This window comes from Varanus komodoensis, unplaced genomic scaffold, assembly GCF_004798865.1.
Source record: "Varanus komodoensis strain SLA01 unplaced genomic scaffold, ASM479886v1 scaffold28, whole genome shotgun sequence".
In the NCBI taxonomy this organism is placed as follows: Eukaryota; Metazoa; Chordata; class Lepidosauria; order Squamata; family Varanidae; genus Varanus; species Varanus komodoensis.
This window is the reverse complement of record NW_025335727.1, coordinates 1,324,184-1,342,654: the sequence shown is the minus strand read 5'-3', so window position 1 is coordinate 1,342,654 and position 18,471 is coordinate 1,324,184.

Genomic DNA, 18,471 nt, shown 5'->3' with positions numbered 1-18,471 from the left:
CTTCCTTGCGTTTCTCATTGTTTCAGAACATTTCAGAAGAATGCTGAGTTGCTTGAGCCACTTGTGTAAAGTATTTTGTTTCAGTACATTTGGAAGAAAATACACGTGAAAATATGCACAGATTTTCATGAAAAAAGAAAACAAATCTCATTATTTGATAAGGTCTGAAGTCAGAATAAGTTACAGGATAGAATTCAGACCATCTGGGTGAGCTCACATCTTGCCAATTTGCATATTCCCTTCCCTGAGAATTTTTTCTTCAAGGACAGCAAATAAATGCTGCAAATAAACACACTGATAGGATGAAGTTTAAGCCGTACCTATTGGATTCAATGGTGCCTAAGCTACTAAATGTGGATCCAATACAAAAAAATCCTGCTTACACGGGTTCTTCTGTTTGTGTCAGTCCTGGTTCTGATGGCTTTGGGCAAGACAGAAACAGGGCCAACTTGTCAGAGTCCCAAACCCTCCAGAAAACACCCCCCCTCCCCACCAGCATCTCTTTCTGGAATAAGGAAATGAAATGAAACACCAAGGCAGAAAGGGCATCGCAGCAGATGCTACACATTTGGACTCTAGCAAAGCATCTTGCTAAATCATAATTGAAAAATTAATTCAAAATGGATGGATGGAGAGTTGGCTGGAAATGCCATCTGCAAAGGCTAATGATAATGGCAAAGGTCCAAGCTGCCGCAGCCACAGGAACTGGGGTGAGATGTATTTCGAACCTCCAGAAGTCTCTTCTTAGCCCAGGAAGCCTGGCTGATGTTGGGTACCTGCCCCTCCTTGCAAGAGGATTTGGTCCCAGCCTGCTGGTGGTAGAGAGGGAGGCTTTCATGCCTAGTGAAGTTATACACATATTTACACACACAAAATGCATAATCAAATGTTAGAAAAGTAATCAAACTGTTTGGTATTTGGCACTTCATGTTCAAATGCAAAAGGACATAACATTTTGCAATATGCAAAGAAATAACACAACTGGAGTTGGGGAAACATGACCTCAAAGCTGTTAGAATTGCATTGCCATATATGAATGAACACCCTTATAAGAGTGCACCTTAAGAGATGTAAGAATCTGAAAAACTGATACTGACCCCCAAAAACAGATTGTTTTAATCAATTTTAAGCAATTTTCCCTTCATTTGTTTTGGAAAATCCTGGGGGAATTGAGTTTTTCAAAATGCATTTGGTCCAAATTTCATTTTTGTTCATTTTTAAAATAAACATTCACCAAAATCCAGAATTTTCTTCCTATATGGGATGGAAAGAACTTGAAATCTAAAAACTTGGAAAGAGGTGGCAGCAAAAATGGTAGATGTATCCACTCTTAGTGCTCCTGAGCAGAATTTTTGGGCCATATTCTTCTGTGACTCAGAAGGTCTTATAAGACTACCAGCTAATCAGAAAACTGGCCGAGGAACCAATCCATGTAAGAGGTGCCCTGCAAAATGGCAGCAAGATGGTGGGAACATGCCAGGTTTCTTAGGCTGGCCACCTTAAACAAGGTGAAAATAGGATCTGAGTGGGTGTGTCAGAATGTACAAATTTTAACAGGTGTACCAGAATGTCTTGTATGATTACCTTTTGCCCCTGTGTGAGGACCGGTCAAAAGGCGCAGGGCTCTCCTCAGAGGAGAAAATTTGCTCCTGTCAGACCTCAGCCTCCATCCTATCCTCTCCCTTCACTCTGACAAAGTTTCCACCCACCAGACCTGAAGGAGCTTCATTCTCGTACGTCATAAAGGTAGACTAACTCTGCTCTCCGGCCACCCAGCAAGTTACATGTGCAAACAAAGGAAAACAAGATACACACACCAAGTAGTGAGGATCCCCTGGCCCACAATGGAATAGTCAAACGCCATTCTCATGCACATGCACATTTGTTTATTTATTTAAAGTATTTATATGCCGTCCTGTCACGGAAGCCTCAGGATGGCTCACATAGATAAAATACAATAAAATATAACATAGATAAATTAACGACCCACACTGGCTGCAAGAAAAACATATAAGTCATGATATTAAAACTTATTAAAATATTTTTGCACATTTTTATTAAGATTTTAAACTAAAAAACTAAAAAATGATCAGTCATCAAATACATCGGACATACTGGGTCAGCCCCCTATAACATATCTTTTTAACATTCTATAATCATATTCAAATCGATTTATAAAAATTTAAAGAAATCTTTAAATCTAAGCCAAGTCCCATTTCTCCAGCCAGGAAACTTATTAAAATATTGTTGAAATAAAAAGGTCTTGGCCTGGTGCCGAAAAACAGATAGTGACAGCACCAGGCGGACCTCTCTGGGGAGCACATTCCATAGGTGGGGCGCTCCACAGAGAAAGCCCTCCTCCGGGTACTTTGCCTCCTAATTCCCGGGTTCCCGGAGGAGGGCAAATACGAAAGAAGGCGTTCCTTCAGGTATCCAGGTCCCAAGCCATTAAGGGCTGTGTAGGTGATAACCAGCACCTTGAATTGAGCCCGGACTTTGAGAATTATAATGTGATGTCCACACTCATGCGACTGGTAACAATTGCATGGTCCACTTGGGTGTCTTGGACTCCATAGTGTCACATCCTGTTTATTTTCTAAGGAATCCTCCCCAACCTGGTGCCTTTCCAATGGGTTGTACAGCTAATTCTATCATCCCCAGCCAGCATGGCCATTGCTGTAAAGGGAATGATGGTGGTGGCAGTCCCACACATCTGGAGAACACCAGGTCCCTTCTGACGCTTTCTCTGTTTCTCTGTTCCATGTTTCTAAGACAGTCATGCTAGGGAAAGTTGGAGGTGGAAGGAGGAGGACCAAACTTGAGATGGATGGACTCAGCAAAGGAAGGCACAGCCTTGAACTTGGAAGAACTGAGCAGGGCTCTCATGGACAGGGCATTCTGGGTGAGTTTCATGCACAGGGCCACCAAAAGCCGCCGACAATTTGTCACCACGGAGCAGCGGCAACATGAAATCCACAGGCCGGTCCTCGGACTTCACCCACTTTGGTCAGATCCGGTCTGCCCATGACTTTCTCCAAAGAAACAGCCATCACAAATAATGAGAGGGCTGCTGGGCTTCCTGCGGTCCTCTTGTCATCTAAGACTTAGACTAGGCCCAGATCACTACAGACAAGGCTAAATCTTCCTGCTACTTGTCTTTTCAAAAGTGTAGAAATGCAACCCCCCCACCCCAAAAGGCAAGGTTGAGGATGGGAAGCAGAGCAAGAAGAGCTTACAGGAACAGGCAAAATATTGGAAAGTAGCTTGAATGGTGGAGAGGATGGGGAAAGATAAAGGGATTTAGGGGATTAGGATCATGTCAATAAATGAATCGCTTGTAGGTACCCAAGGAAACATCATTCGCTATCTGAGGCAGAGACAGAGCTGGTGAGGTAGTAGGATTGCTGGTTGGTGTTGCGGTTAAGAGTGCGGGACCAGGACTCAGGCTATTGGGGTTCCAGTTGCCACTTGGCCATGGAGCCACCTGGGTGACTTTGGGGCTACAATGGAGAGCAGCAGGAGGAGAATGACGTGAGCTGCTTTGGGCTCATTGTAAGGAAAAAGTGGGATATAACTCTAATAAAAAATAATTTATTTATTTATTTTATTTATTTTTCAATTTATATCCTGCCTTTTTCCTACAAAGGGCTCAAGGCAGCTTACATCTCCTCCTCCATCTTATCCCCACAACAACAACCTGTGAGTTTGGGCTGAGAGTCTGTGACTGGCCCAAAGCCACCCAGTTGGCTCCATGGCTGAGCGGGGACTAGAACCCAGATCGCCTGAGTCCCAGTCCCATGCTCTTAACCACTACCCCACACTGGCTCTCCAGCAACAACAGCAATAATAGCAACAACAGGAGGAAAGTGATTGCTGTGTTGCATCCAGGCTTAAGATCTTGCATCCAGGCCCCTTGAGAGCTGCGGGAGAGGCCCTTCTCCGGGAACCCTCCGTGAAGGAAATTAGGAGGGTAGGTGCTTGGAGGAGGGCATCCCAATCTATGGAATGCGCTCCCCAGAGAGGTCCGCCTGGCGCCATCGTTATTTGTTTTTCGGCGCCAGGCGAAGACCTTTTTATTCAAATGTTATTTTAATTGTTAATATTATTTATTCATTTTATTCTTTGGCCAGGGCGACTTAATTTATATTGTTAATTTATATTATTCTATCTTGAAGTTTATTTATGGTTGTGAGCCACCCAGAGGCTTCGGCGAATGGGGTGGTATAGAAGTCTCCTAAATAAAATAAATAAAAATGAGTTTGGATGGACCCAGAGAGGAGGTGCTAAAAACTAGGTAGACTTTTTCCAGCCTTGCAAAACTTTAGAAGCACCCACCTGGTGTGCAGGTATCCTTCTCTTGGCAAAAGCTTTGCATGGATAGAGTCTCACAGCTTCTCTGATTAGAAGATCCCACATGCAGGGACCCTTCCAAACTGGACCCTCCCTTCTCTAAGCTTCCCACATTTTTCTTCTGGATGCAGAAATGTTACATCCCCCACCCCCAGAATAAAGAACCTCTAAAGAGTGTGGTTTTCAAAAGAATCTAATAAAATGCAGAGAGAGGGAGGAAGTGCTAAGAGATGAGAGCAGGGAAACCCTGGCCAGTCCCGGGAACCACACACTGTAGCATGGGGACGAAAAACGGAAAGCAACCTAGGAAGGGTTCCAAAATGCTGGGAGGGAAGCTGAGCAACAGAAGAATGGTGGGGAGGGGCCGCAAAGGGCAAAGCTGCACAGAGAAATTGCAGCCTTCACACCAACACGAGACACTCCCTTTGGCACCACCCCCTTGTCGCTTCCCATGGTCTTGTGCCGGGTCAGCACCTCTGCAGCAGGTCCCTCCAGGGCGGCAAGGAGCAGGGAGGCACATCCCTTTGGCTGCAGTGGAGTGTTGGATCGTTCCCAGAGTATCTTCACAGGAGACCAAAGAGGGCCAAGAAGCCGTGGGCTGCCCCACTCACTCAGCCTGATCTTCCACACAGAACATAGAAACAGAGCGAGTCAGAAGGGGTCTCCCGGGCCATCTAGTCTGACCCCCGGCTCCAGCCGGCTCCACTCACGACATGCCCACCATGTGGGATCTCAGGGACTCCGCTGGGATGATCCCAATGGGAAATATGCAAAGCATTGCTGCACTGGGGAGTTTTATAGCCAATAGTAAAAAACTGGGGCTGAATATTCTCCACTGCCAATTTCTAGGGCAAAAGCAGTGCTTTTGATGGCACTGCAATGTTTCTCTGAAAAGCAGAGAACTGGTGTGTGGGTGTGTGTGTGTGTCCTGCTTGCTCCCCTGGACCTGTGCTTGTGCACCATCTCCCCTTCCATTGCCTCTGCCCCCTCCCCTCCTTCCTGGCTGAGTGGCAATCCTAAACCATCAGGAAGCACATGAGGAATGGGGCGGTGGCCCAACGAAACATCAACACAGCCAGTCAGATTTGATGGTGCAACTGAAAGGAGCAACATGCTTAAAGAGGTGAACAAGGATGCCAGAAAGCCAGCCAAAAATAGCTGCAAAAAACTGATGACGGAGCATTCCCTCCACCTCCAGCCGTGGTAAATGCCACGGGCAAAGTGATCCTTTAGCCCCCGGAGAGCATCCGGAAGCAGACAGCATGCCGAGATTCCCAGCTGCATGGCCAGAAAAGACCTCCGTGATCTATGCGCCGTCCTTTCTTGCACCCAGCACAGAAAGATCCACGCTGGCTGTTTCTCTGAAGCTGTCACACCAACCTAGGGGAAGGAGCAAAGTGCTCCAGGAGGCAGGGAGGAAGCGAGACCAGCGCTGCCGGGATGCAGCAGATCCTGGCGGCACTCCAACTGGCTGCCCTCTCCATCCAAAGTGTGCGGCAAGCTGGCCAACGCAGGCTGCCTGGCTGAGGTGCAGGATGCGGGGAGCAGGCAGGTGAGGATCACCTCATAGTCCTCCCACCGCAAGATGCCGAGGGTTATGAACTGAGCCACTGGACTTGTTAGGGCTTGTTCCCAGGTAACTGTGCGCAGGGTGGCTGCGTACAAGCAAGAGGCTTTGCATTCAATGCACTGCACCCCTTTGGTCCCAGGAGGCTCTTTGATCCAGGGGAGGTTCCCATTTGGCAGAAGTTCATTTTTTCATCCCAAATGTTCCACTGCATTTCTTGAAGGCTGCCCAGGATCTATCAGATTCTCCTGCCCAGGGATGCACAGACCTGGGCACTGAGAAGGCCACAAGGCAGGGGTGGGAACAGAACGAGCCCTGTTGCAAAGTCATGCAGTCGCATCCATATGTGTGAGTTGTGGAGCAGAACAGGAAGGAAGGAAGGGAGAGAGGGAGGGAGGGAGGGAGGAAGGGAGAGAGGGTCCAAATTTCTCCTGCACAGTGATCAGAGCAAAGTCTGGAATACACACTAAAAAAGGAAGGATGACAGATCGGTAATGCATCAGTGCCATTTCATCAGCACTGTAGCTTTAATAATCTCCATGGCTGACTCCAAATGACAATGCTAATCTGCAGGCCACTTTATTCACTCCAAAATGAGTGATCTCAATTTGCCAGTGACATGGTGAAATATTATTGCATTGCATTTACACCTTGCCTTTTCCCCTCTAGTAATGAACTGAAGGTAGCTTACCTGGCCTTCCATTCTATTTTATCCTCACAACAGCCCTGTGATATAGAACAGGCTGAAAGTGACTGACCGAAAGTTAGCCAGTGAGTCTCTGGCCAAGCAGGGACTATCTCCTAGGACCTACGTCCTCCTCCCAACACTGCAAACATCACACCGCAAGGATCTTGCAAAATTTGGAGAAATGATTTATTCAGAAGCAAACCCAAAGGTGAAAGGCCGTCCTTGTGCCATATTTTTATTCACCTCTCTCTCACCCCCCTGTGTATTTGTGTGTTTTGAGGTGAACGAGAACCAGAGATGAGCAGTGCAATCTTATCCAGGTCTACTCAGAAATGGAACTTACCCAAGTGAACATGCAGATCACTCAGCTAAATGAATCAAAGAAATGGATTTGGTTTCTTTTGCAGGAAAGATTTTTTTCTTTTGCAAGAAGGAATTGGCAAAACAGTCTTTTCTCAAATTACTGCATCAGTGCAATGAATCTGGAGGCAAATCACTCCTTCTCACCAGCTCCTTAACATACGTTGGATGTCTTCGACCAGGAATTGTCTGGCACTGAGAAATTAGGCACTGACGCACCAGCTTCCCAATCCAGACATTCACACGGCCGTTGCACCTCACGCCTTCCACCACCCAAATTTTCCATTAGTCATGATTTAATGAGTAATGAAAATTAGTTATATATGAGACATTATTATTGCATTTTAGTGAAGATATTAGTTTTGGATACGTTTGGAGCTGAAAAGAGGAAATTAAAATATCCACCTACTAGGCGAACGGAGCTCCCACTGAAGAATGCAACACTCCACGTTACTCTGCACTATCAGCAGGGCGGTGGAAAGGCTTTCGTCGAAGCCACAAGTTCCCAAATGAGCTGCCGCGTGGGAGAACTGGCAGCGCCATGAGAAATCCCAGCATAAAATGCTCCGGATCTGCAGCCAGTCCTCCTCTGCCAGGGGATGAGGCTTCATTCGCCGGAGCATCACTGCCACCAACCCAGAGGTGCCACATCTGCACAAAGGTCACTGCTCCGGACATGCTTCTTTCCAGTCAGGCCCCACAGGGGCCTGGCAGCCCTGCCATGTCTCTGCATTTAGGGAGCAAGCGGAACATCCAAACATTTCCATTGCAAGGATGCAGGAGAACGAATTATCCTTGATGACTTATCTTTGAGTGTCTTCTTCCACCTATACCTGCCCAGCCTCTGCACTCTGGCGCAGAGGTCCTTCCTCTTTGAAGGAGATCATAGGAGTGGCCACCCGGAGAAGGGCCTTCTCTGTGGTGGCACCCTGGCCAAGGAATGGGATCCTGAGAGAGGTGTACCTGGCACTGACGCTTTTTTCATTTTGGAACCAGGCCAAAACCTTTTTATTTTCCCAGCATTTGAAAAGTTAGTATTGTTTTTAATGTTGATTTTATATATTACTGGGATGCTGTGCCTTATTTATTTATTTATGTTATCAATACCCGGATACACTGTAAAGGGCGGGATACAAAAAGTCGAAATAAAGAAATGTTGAACCCCTGTGTGAGTCCACTGGTTGGGCTTTGTCTATTTCCATGAACAGTGAGGTCTTTTTCTTGATGGGAAATTTGTAGACTGATGCAGCAGGAAGGAAAATAGTCAGGTGGGAGCGAGAATGATCAAATAGCTCCTCTTGATTTTTCCAACAAGTGCGAGCCATTTTATTTATTTGTTCATTTTATGTTTTATTTTACAGTTATATTCACATAATTGAAAAAAAATGTGGAATCTTCTTGGCCTCTGAGTATTCCTCGGAGAGAACTGCTCTCTGTGTAACTTATTTAAATGGGATTTCAATGAAACGTAACTAAACATTGAAAAGTGATAACTTGCCTCAGTTTTCCATACCCTGGAAGTAGTCCATCCAGGCTGGACTACTGCAATTTGCTGTCCGTGGGGCTGCTCTTGAAGATGGTTCAGAAACTTTAACCCCTGCAAAACATGGCCAGCCAAGTGGTGAATTGAATATCTAATGGCTAAATTGCACCCCTGCACCAGCTACTGGATGCTTCTGAGCCCAAATGAAAGTGCTGGATTTGGTACCCAAGTACTTGAAGGCCCGCTTTCACCAACTTCATCAGTCCGCCTGCACTTTAAAGATCAGCAAAAGAGTTTATTTTCACTTACCCACCTCTTACAAGAGTCAGGTGTGTGACCACACAGGAAAGGGCAGCTCCACCCCCCTGGAATAAGTTGCCGCCAGGGGCCTGCCGTCTTCCTTACATGCCTGCAAAATGAATGCCTTGAAGACATAGAAACATAGAAACAGAGCGAGTCAGAAGGGGTCTCCCGGGCCGTCTAGTCTGACCTCCGGCACCAGCCGGCTCCGCTCACGACATGCCCACCATGTGGATGTCCAGCCTATCCTTGAATACCCGCACCGATGGGGCCTCAACGAGCTCCTGGGAAAGCCCATTCCACACCCTCGGGGTCCTGATTGTCAGGAAGTGCTTCCTGGCATCCAAATGGAACCGTGGCTCCCTGACCTTTGCTCCATTGGAGCGTGTCCTGCCTTCCTCTGCAGGGGAGAACAGGTCTCTACCCATCTCCATGTGACACCCCCTCACATACCTGTATGTCGCCAGCATATCCCCTCTGAGTCTCCTCTTCTCCAGGCTGAAAAGACCCAGTTCCCTCAGTCTGGTCTCATACGGCATCCCCTGCAAACCGGCCACCAACCTTGTGGCCCTACACTGCACTGACTCCAACACGGCTATATCCTTCCCATAATGAGGGGCCCAAAACTGAGCACAATACTCCAGTTGTGGGCGCACCACAACATATTTTGTTTTTGGCTTTTGCTGCTGCTGGTGGTTTTTATTGCTGTTTCTGCTACGTCCTACTAGTTTATTCTCTTTTATCACTTTTAGAGCACACGGCTATTGACTGCACCCTCGGTGCACATCAGCTTCCAGCAAGCACCTGGTGCAAAGCAGGAGGAGAGGAGGAGGAGGAGGCAGCTGCTCTGGAATCCCTGAAAGCTCCTGCTCGGCATTTTCACTAAGTGATGGAGAAAGTAAAGAGGCTGGACCACCACCAGGATTAGTGCTGGGACTGACCTGTTCGGAATCCGTCCCTCTACGGGCACCTGCGGAATTCCACTCATGCTCGGCCCAGTCTGAAAAACAGGCTGAAGATGTTTGCAGAGGCTCATGGGGTGGACAGCTGGCCTTCTTCCCTGTCAGCGGCTGCACTGTGCAGAAGAGGGGCACTGTGAGCGGGCGTGCTGGCCTCCCTTCCCAGCAACCAAGCCTCTTCACTGCCCACAACTGGTGGCGGGGACAGCGGCCCAAGCGGAAGCAGGCTGCTGCTTGCACCGTGCATGGGGCTTAATCCTGGCAAGGGCGCTGTGAATGTCGGACATGCTCACCAAGAACCTGGACTCGGGGCTGCGGCAAGGTCTGAGGAACCGAGCCCAGGGAATCCAACGTATTCCCACCTGCAAGCAGAGTCCTCACACATCCCTAACCCGGAGAGCCCCTGCCAGCCCAGTCTCCCTGCCCTGCCCCCTTTCCCCTCTCCAAGTTCGATTTCCCAACCTCGGAAGAGCCGACACTGCAGCTCTTGCACATTGGCTGTGAAGGAGAGAGCAAATCCCCAGCTCCGAGGTTGGAGCACGGCTTCCAGACAACAACCTGGGAATCCAAAATCTTATGGCACCCTTGACATTGTCCAGATGGCACAGGGCTGCTCTTCTGTCTGCTTTATGCATCTGATTGTTGGACGCTGTCTGGGGAGGGCCTCTGCCCGGAAAGGCAGCCAAGAAATATTTTAAATAACCCATAAATGCAGTCCTTTGTTAGAAGACTTTAAGCAGTAGTTGGGTGGCCGAACTGTCAGACACAGAGATGGGCAAATCTCTTTATCTTCCTACCTCCCACACTCAATGTTTTTAGAATCTCAAATTATATTTCTCCCCAATATGAAGAACTTGGTAAAGGTTGGTAAATTCCGATCAAACATGCACCAAAAGCAGGCACTCACCCAGCGGCAGTGGCTGAATTCATCGGTACAGCTGTTCCCAGTATGAAAAGGATCGCATTGTCCTTCTTGTCATAGAAGTGTTAAGATGCATGCGATTGCCATTATCGCGATCAACATCTATGCAGAATCTGGACAAGAGCTATTAACTTCAAAGCCACTTGGGCGTCAATCCAGTAGTGAGGACTCTGTTGGCCGTCAGCATCCTGTCTCCATCAGAAGCCCCTGGCGAATCTGGGAAGCGCTTTGAGGCATCCTGCTCCTGTCATGAACTGTCAGTTCCGCAGAGAACATTTCCTTCTTCCCTGGATCTGATTCCGATCCTTGCATTACCCGCTGAGAAGGAGCCAAAGGCAAAGTCTCCCGAAGGAGATGGGCAGAAGACGGATCCAAAGTCGCGCAATGCACAGCCCTGCCGAGTTGGAGAATGTCCAGCTTTCCCATTCCACCCCCCCCCCACCTCCGGCCTACCTCCTGTCACCCCTCCAACTCAAAGCGATTGGGCTTTCATAATCATAACTTATGAGCCCTGGGCTTGGTGCCTTGCCAAGGCAAACACAGAAGACAACGTGGCTGCTGTGGGTGAGGGACGGGTGGAGAGGTGGCGTTGGGGAAGGAGCGGGAACTCCGGGGATAAAGGCCAACCCTAAAAATAAGAGCAATTCTGTTCGTATTTGCGCTGGGGAAAAGCCCATGGGGAAGCAGCAAGCCCATGGGGAAGCGGCAAAATAACCCCCCCCCACACACACACACACAGTGGTGTGCAGTTTGTGTGCAAATAAATGCCTTTGTTATTGAGTTATTCTGGAAGTTGCAACGTTGAAAGGCCGGTGGACCATGGTATACACCTCTCCCTTCTCCAGTCCACCCCACAGACTGACCCCCCCCACACACACACACACAAGTGAATGGAGACGGCAGAAGCTTCTACTGTTTACAGCAGTTTTGCCTGACCTGGCACCCAGCAGAGAGTCTGGATGACAGTACCTATCATCCCTCATCTCCTGGTGGGGGTGATGGGGGCTGTAGTCCCACGCACCTAAAGGCCCCAGGCACCAAGTTGGGCTATATGAGAAATAATTTACAGTACATTTTTGAGCAGCGTTGACCCAGTTTTCACCTCCCGGAACTACACGCAGACCTGAACATAATCCGTGGCTGAAGTCTGCGGATTTCCAAACCTGTGATGCATGTAATTTGCAGAATAAGAAAAAGGAAAGCAAAGAAAAAGCATCCAGTGCGTGCACATTTGAAATATGCACATGAAAATGCATTCCCTTTCTTAATGGTGCACGGGCATGCTTTAATTAGAGGGAGGACTATCTGCAAAATTAATATATACTGTTGAAAAGCTGGGCCTGAAAATATGAACTTTCATGCAAAGAAGAAAACACAGAACTCATGAGCTGATACAGACATGTATGGAACCAGCTTTGAGGTGGAATTCAGGGAACCTCAGTGAACTTGAGTTTTGCCACTTTGCACTGCCATCGTTTTGAGCTGAAATGCACAAAGCTGAGGCAGAAATCGTGACTCCGGACATGCGGGTGAATCTATGCTCGGCATTTCTCCTGGCAATGCGACGGCTGACCGATGGGTGTGTCACCAGACGATCAAAGCATCTTTCTCATGCTATTTCTGCCTTTACACTCCAGAATGCTTCGTACCAGTTCCAGCACCACTCCTTAATGCATTGTCGTTTTCTCATGGAGTATCTTCCCATGTGTGCTAAACTTGCGGTACTGTTCTGAATGGGGAGAGGAGAAGTTTCAACGGGAGCAGAGCTACGCGAGAATCAATCAGAAGGCTCCTGCTCTCCACCTCCCTCACTTCCTCTTCAATTTGCTCGGTGAACTGGAGAGTCGATGCAGGGCTGCTTCCCTCTTCCCTTCCTTTGTTCTTTGAAAAGATAAAGTTTGCAGCAACTTTTCAAGCCTTCCCAAATTGTTTCCTTTCTCCTTGTGTCTCAGGGAAAAACCAACTGAAACTCATTTGTGCTCTGAAGTAAATTGCACTCTCTTTAACAGCCTTTCTCAGAAGTCAAACACACTGACTTCAAGGGAGCTTACCTGTGGACAGGTCAGCAGGGGGCAAAGGCTGCATTTGCTTGAATCTGGGTGAAGGGGAGCAGGGTTTCAGTCTGACTGGAGGCGGAGGAATCTGAACTGGGGCTAGGAATCTGTCGGACTCCCTCGCTCAGCTCCCCAGACCCGGGTCTGTCCTGCAGTGGCCCTCCGTCTAAGTTCCTGGCAACCAGGTTTGGTGGGGCGCCTGCCAGGAGATGACGGCCACCTGCTCCTCTGAGTGTAACTGCACAAAGGCGGAAAAGGTTGGAAGGGGTGATGTGGAAGAACCTGAGCGGGAGCGCCACGAGTCTTGTCGTGAACAGAGCCCCACTGCCCAAGCAGCGCCCCACTGCCTCGCTCTGCTTGCATTTGTAGGCTGATTCACAGCTTGCTCCCTTTGCAAAAACGGGCCGAGCATCGGAGGAAGTCTGCAATCCTAGGAGGACTCCACCTAGCTGTCTTCACGCATGGGGCAGCGAGAGGAAGCGCATTATAGTCTCCCCCGCACCTCTCCCCTTTCACATCTCCGTTTCTTTTTCTTTCTTTTTTGGTGAGGGAGCAAAAGGAGCTGTCATCTCCCCCTTTCAGTGACCACTCCTCTGGGCTTGTGGCCAGCTAACAGATTTAAAGAGAACCCCCCTTTAAAAGGAGCCATTTACCTGCAAGGATCTCCCCTCCCATTCCCCTTACTGCCACAGTCGCATTTGTGTGTGACACAAGATCGCGTGTTTAACACGGTGCAAACTATGCTGCTTTCCTTGCCCCAGTGCCAAGGCTGTGCTCCCTTGCGCAAGGAAGGGGCTCTCGTGTGGCTCTTCCCACAGTTTGTGTGAGCCTCTGGCCTCAAGGAGAATCCCAGCAGTCCGGATCTCTTCACAGCCTCCACCAGTCTCACGTTGTGCTTGGGAAGTTGCAAAACGCAATTCCGCATTTACTCCCACGTGCTTGCTCAGCTGTTATGAACAGTTTCCAACCCAGACGTCAGGATTCTGGCCTCAGGTGGAACCTCCACTCCTGTGGGGCACCTCAAAACTGTCTTGGAGCCCAAGGGATGCACTGAACCAAGTGTAGTGGATTATATTTATTGAATTCAAGGGCTACCCCACTACAAGAACTCAACGCAGTAAGCCTTTAGCAGGCTGAAGCACAGCCGAGGAATTACTGGCTTAATTATTAACAGATGACAGAATCGCATCTCCAGCTCAACCTTCATCTCCAAAAGCCAGCACATGTCTTGCAAGGTTTCAAGAAGATGCTCAGGTCTGGCCTGCAATCCCTCTGTACACGCACAGAATCAAGTGGTCCAGCTTTCTTCGGGCTTCCCCACTTCAAATTAGAGGTGGAGGATCCTATTCAGCGCTTTTCCTCTGGGGAAAAAGTATCTGCACATGCAACCAACAAATCAAAAAGAAGAGGCCTAGGCTGGAGCCCTCCCTGTGCAGAGAAATCCACACACCCACACTTGGAAGGGCTTGCAAAGCCTTAATCCCCTGCTTGCCGTCCAGTTCAGGAAACGTCCCCGACTGCACCATGTGTAAATTAGCTCTAGCTCTCCAAGGGCAAGGAGTTCCACAGTTTATCTCACTTTCTCAGTATTCCCATGATAAAACTGCACGTATCCTCTCTGTTTTGCAGAGCAGGGGCTGCAAAAAGGCGGTTTCTCTGAGATGACCTCAGACAGACTGCATTTTCAGCAGAGCTGTGCTGGCAGAGGAGAAGCTATGGATTTTAAAGATGTAAGAACACCATCCCTTACAAATTAGCACCAAAGGGGGAAATTCTGCAGGCAAACCTGTTGGCTACAGCATGGTCCCCTGAGCAGACCATGGTCACCTTTTCCTTACTGTGCAGCTCTCAGGGGTGCTGAGTCTGTGTCCACTGGAGGACCAAAAGACAAGCAGGGGACAAGGGGATGCGAACACCAACAACACCAGTATATGCCAAAGAGAGACTGGATCTGCGTTACTGGAAAGAAGAACTGCATGCACAGCGTGAGAGCCAGTGTGCTGCAGACTTAGATCAGATTCTGGTCCTCAAGCAGCTGTGAAGCTCTCTGGGTGACTTGGAGCCAGTCACAGAATCTCAGCCTAGTCTACCTCGCAGGGCTGTTGTGAAGGTAGAATGGAGAGGAGGAGTTGGATTATGAACAGAGAGCTCCGTTCCCTGTCACCTTTCCGAAGCCCTGATTGATTCATGTTTCATCAGGACTGGGCAACCGTTTACCTGATGAAAGGGGTAGGAAATTGTAGCCTGTGGAAAGAATCCCATCCATGAAACCTACATTGTTAATTATACTTTAATTTCTCAATGAATTCCTGGGTGGGGTGGGAGAAGGCAGCGGTCGCAAAATTCTGCTTCTATACTCATATTGGCTACATTATCAAGAACTAAGCTATACAGATTAGGGGAAATGGCACATCTTGTTGATCCCACACAGAGTTGCCACTGAAATTCATAGAAACTTAGAAACAGAGCGAGTCAGAAGGGGTCTCCCAGGCCATCTAGTCTGACCCCGGCTCTGAGTTTCTGGAGACAGCACCTAGGATTGGTGGGGTATTCCCTGGGAATCGATCACCACGTGTTTCAAGCAGGGCCGTTGCTTTGCAAATGCGGAAGAAATTCAGCCACTGAGAGTGGCGGCTGGGGAGAGTTACTGTTTGCATAACTGGGGGTCTGTGGACCTTCGCAGACTTCCCCGTGGCTCCGCTTGCTTTGCAGGACTGGGCTGAGCATAAGAGGAAGACCGCAGATTCTGGAGGGGTGGATTCCGAAAGGGTTTGTCCCAACCTTATCTGGCACTGTCAAGGTGCCATGTTAGAAACATAGAAACAGAGCGAGTCAGAAGGGGCCTCCCGGGCCATCTAGTCTGACTTCCAGCACCAGCCGGCTCTGCTCACGACATGCCCACCATGTGCATGTCCAGCCTATCCTTGAACACCTGCACCGATGGGGCCTCAACCACCTCCCGGGGAAGCCCATTCCACACTCTCGGGGTCCTGACTGTCAGGAAGTGCTTCCTGGCATCCAAATGGAGCCTTGGCTCCCTGAGCTTTGCCCCGTTGGAGCGCTTCCTGCCTTCCTCTGCAGGGGAGAACAGGCCTCTACCCACCTCCGTGTGACACCCCCTCACATACCTGTATGTCACCAACAGATCCCCTCCGAGTCTCCTCTTCTCCAGGCTGAAGAGGCCCAGTTCCCTCAGTCTCGCCTCATACGGCATCCCCTGCAAACCAGCCACCAACCTTGTGGCCCTGCGCTGCCCTGACTCTAACCTGACTACACATAGTCTCCCTCTTCCTCCCCATTTTGCCTTCACAACAATCCTGCTAGGTAGGTTAGGCTGAGAGTGCCTGACCATCCCACAGACATCAGGGAGCTTCATGGCTTAGTGGGGACTAAAACCCAGATCTTCTGAGTCCCCATCCAGTACTCTAACCACTAGGCCACACTGGCTTTGCTTGCAGCTGAAAAGGGTCCCTTTCCCCTGCCCCACAGGATTCCTCTCTCATGAATGGGCAGCCCCCAAACGTAGTTCTGGAAGCCAGCCCTTCACTGCTTTTGCGGTCCAGGAACAGAACTGCGAGGCACAACAGGGACTGCACCACCTGATTCCCTCCAGATGTTTTGGCCTTCAGTTCCCATCAGCCTGGGGCCGGATGGTCAAGAATGCTAGGAACCGCAGTCCAAAACATCTGGAGGTGTTCACCAAGCTGGAGAAGGCTGGGCTAGCATCAAACATCTCTAGATGGGGCCAGGGATGTATAAAACTTGTAGGAAGAATTCCTTTTGCAATTCAGTTTTCCGAGTTCATGGAAAATCCATCTATTCAGTCTTATCTCCGTTTCCAGTGACATTTCTTCAATGCTGTTATTTGCCCACTTCAATTAGAGGCCCAGGATGTTTTTGCACTTAAAAATTCACTCCTGGACATAATTTGTCCTGGGAATTGTAATCTTGGGTCTTCCTTAAAACATTAATCTCACACATGCCTATTTTACCGTCGCTCTCCGGTGGTGAATTTTCGGGGCTGGTAGGACTTGTGGAGGGACAGCACTGACACACTTTTACTAGCAGAGGCACAGGTGTCTTCCGCGACACACGCTACCTGCAGTGGTGCCTGCCCCCCTGAGCCTGGCTGCAGTGCTCCCAGGAGCCGGAGGGGTGATGAATCTTCCCACCCGCAATTCAGAGTGATGAATGGCCAGTGAAAACCCACCTGCCTTGCCAAAGGCCTGCTCTTGGCAGAGGTGGGAAACGGCTCGCTGAGGTGCACCAGTGCAGCTGCCTCTGATTGTGGTCTCTCTTGGGCATGGTGGGTCACCTGGGGAACCGCAGTTCAGTGTTTGCCTTTACACCACGCACAGTGGCACTGCATTATGAGCTATGTCGTCCTTCCTAAACACATTGGCATGATTATGCGGCCATAAGAATGTACGAAACGTCATGGTGGAATGGACCGTTGGTTCCTCTAGTCCAGCCTCAGTTCCTACAGCAGCAAACCGACTGTCCACAGGATCCCCCCAGCAGGATGGGCACAGGGCCTCCGCTTGCCCAAGCTCCTCAGCGACTGGTGTACGCAGGCAAGCCGGCTCTGATAACGGAGGTCACATCTGGCCAGCGAGGCTGGTAGCCAGGGATAGCCTGCTCTTCCATGCACTTTTCCAGTCCCCTTTTAAAGCCAGCCAAATGGGTGGCCGTCGCCACTTCCCATAGCGGTGAATTCCATAACGCAACTATGCATGGTCCTTCCTTTTATCTGTACTCTCGTTTAGGGATGTGGACCCCCCCCCCCAAATCCACAGGCCAAATCTGCATAAGACCAATGGAATCTCTTTGGGTTCCTCCACTGAGTGGAGCAACCCAAAGATCCCCATTGTTATGGGGGGAAAGACATGCAAGAGATTAAAATGCAGCAAAGGTGCAGGTGGCAGGAAACTTGGAGGGCTGGAGTGGGGGGACGACAGGTGCTCTTCCCAGTAATAACTCAATGACTGGGTTCAGACAACATGAAAAGGCCAGGATCTCTTCTCAATCATCCCAGAGTACAGACATGGAATGAGGGGCTCAAGTGACAGGAAGTCAGATTCTGGCTGAACACCAGGAAGTTCGAGCAGTACAGCGATGCAAACCCTGACCTCCCACACTAGAGGCATCCAGGATGCAACTGGACAGCCATCTGAGAGGAATGGTTTAACTGGGAGTCCTGCACTGAGCTGGAGGTTGATCCCAAAGGCCCTCTCAGCCCCTTCCAACTCTACTATTCTGTGGTTCTATGATTCTATAGCCCACCCACAACAGCTGAGTATGGGCTGAGTGTGGGTTGTTGTTGAACCATGGGTTGTTCTTAAAACATGGGTTATCATGTTGTCTGAATTCAGCCATGATAACAAAGCATGGTTTGTTACCTACAATCAGCCCACAGTTCACAGCCCAACAACATTGCCAGATTCAGAGTACACCAGAAGCCACTCAGCCCATGGCTCAGTGACAACCTGTACTTGACTCCTGAGTATGGGTTATCATGTCATGTGAATCCAGTTAGTTTCTTCCTCTGTGCTGAGCTGTCGCAGGCATGGAAGACCTGCATCTCTCATCACATGGAAAGGCAAATTGTACGGCAATTTAGCCCCCCGCACAGACACATCTGACAATAGTTCTTCACCCTTCTTTTAGAACATGCCAGCTGTGTGACCATGGGCAGAGTCCATCAAACAGCCTAGCATAAGAATATGCACAGAAAGTGTTAACATGCTCCAAAACTCCGTCAACTGGATTCTGCGTGTTCAGTAGATGA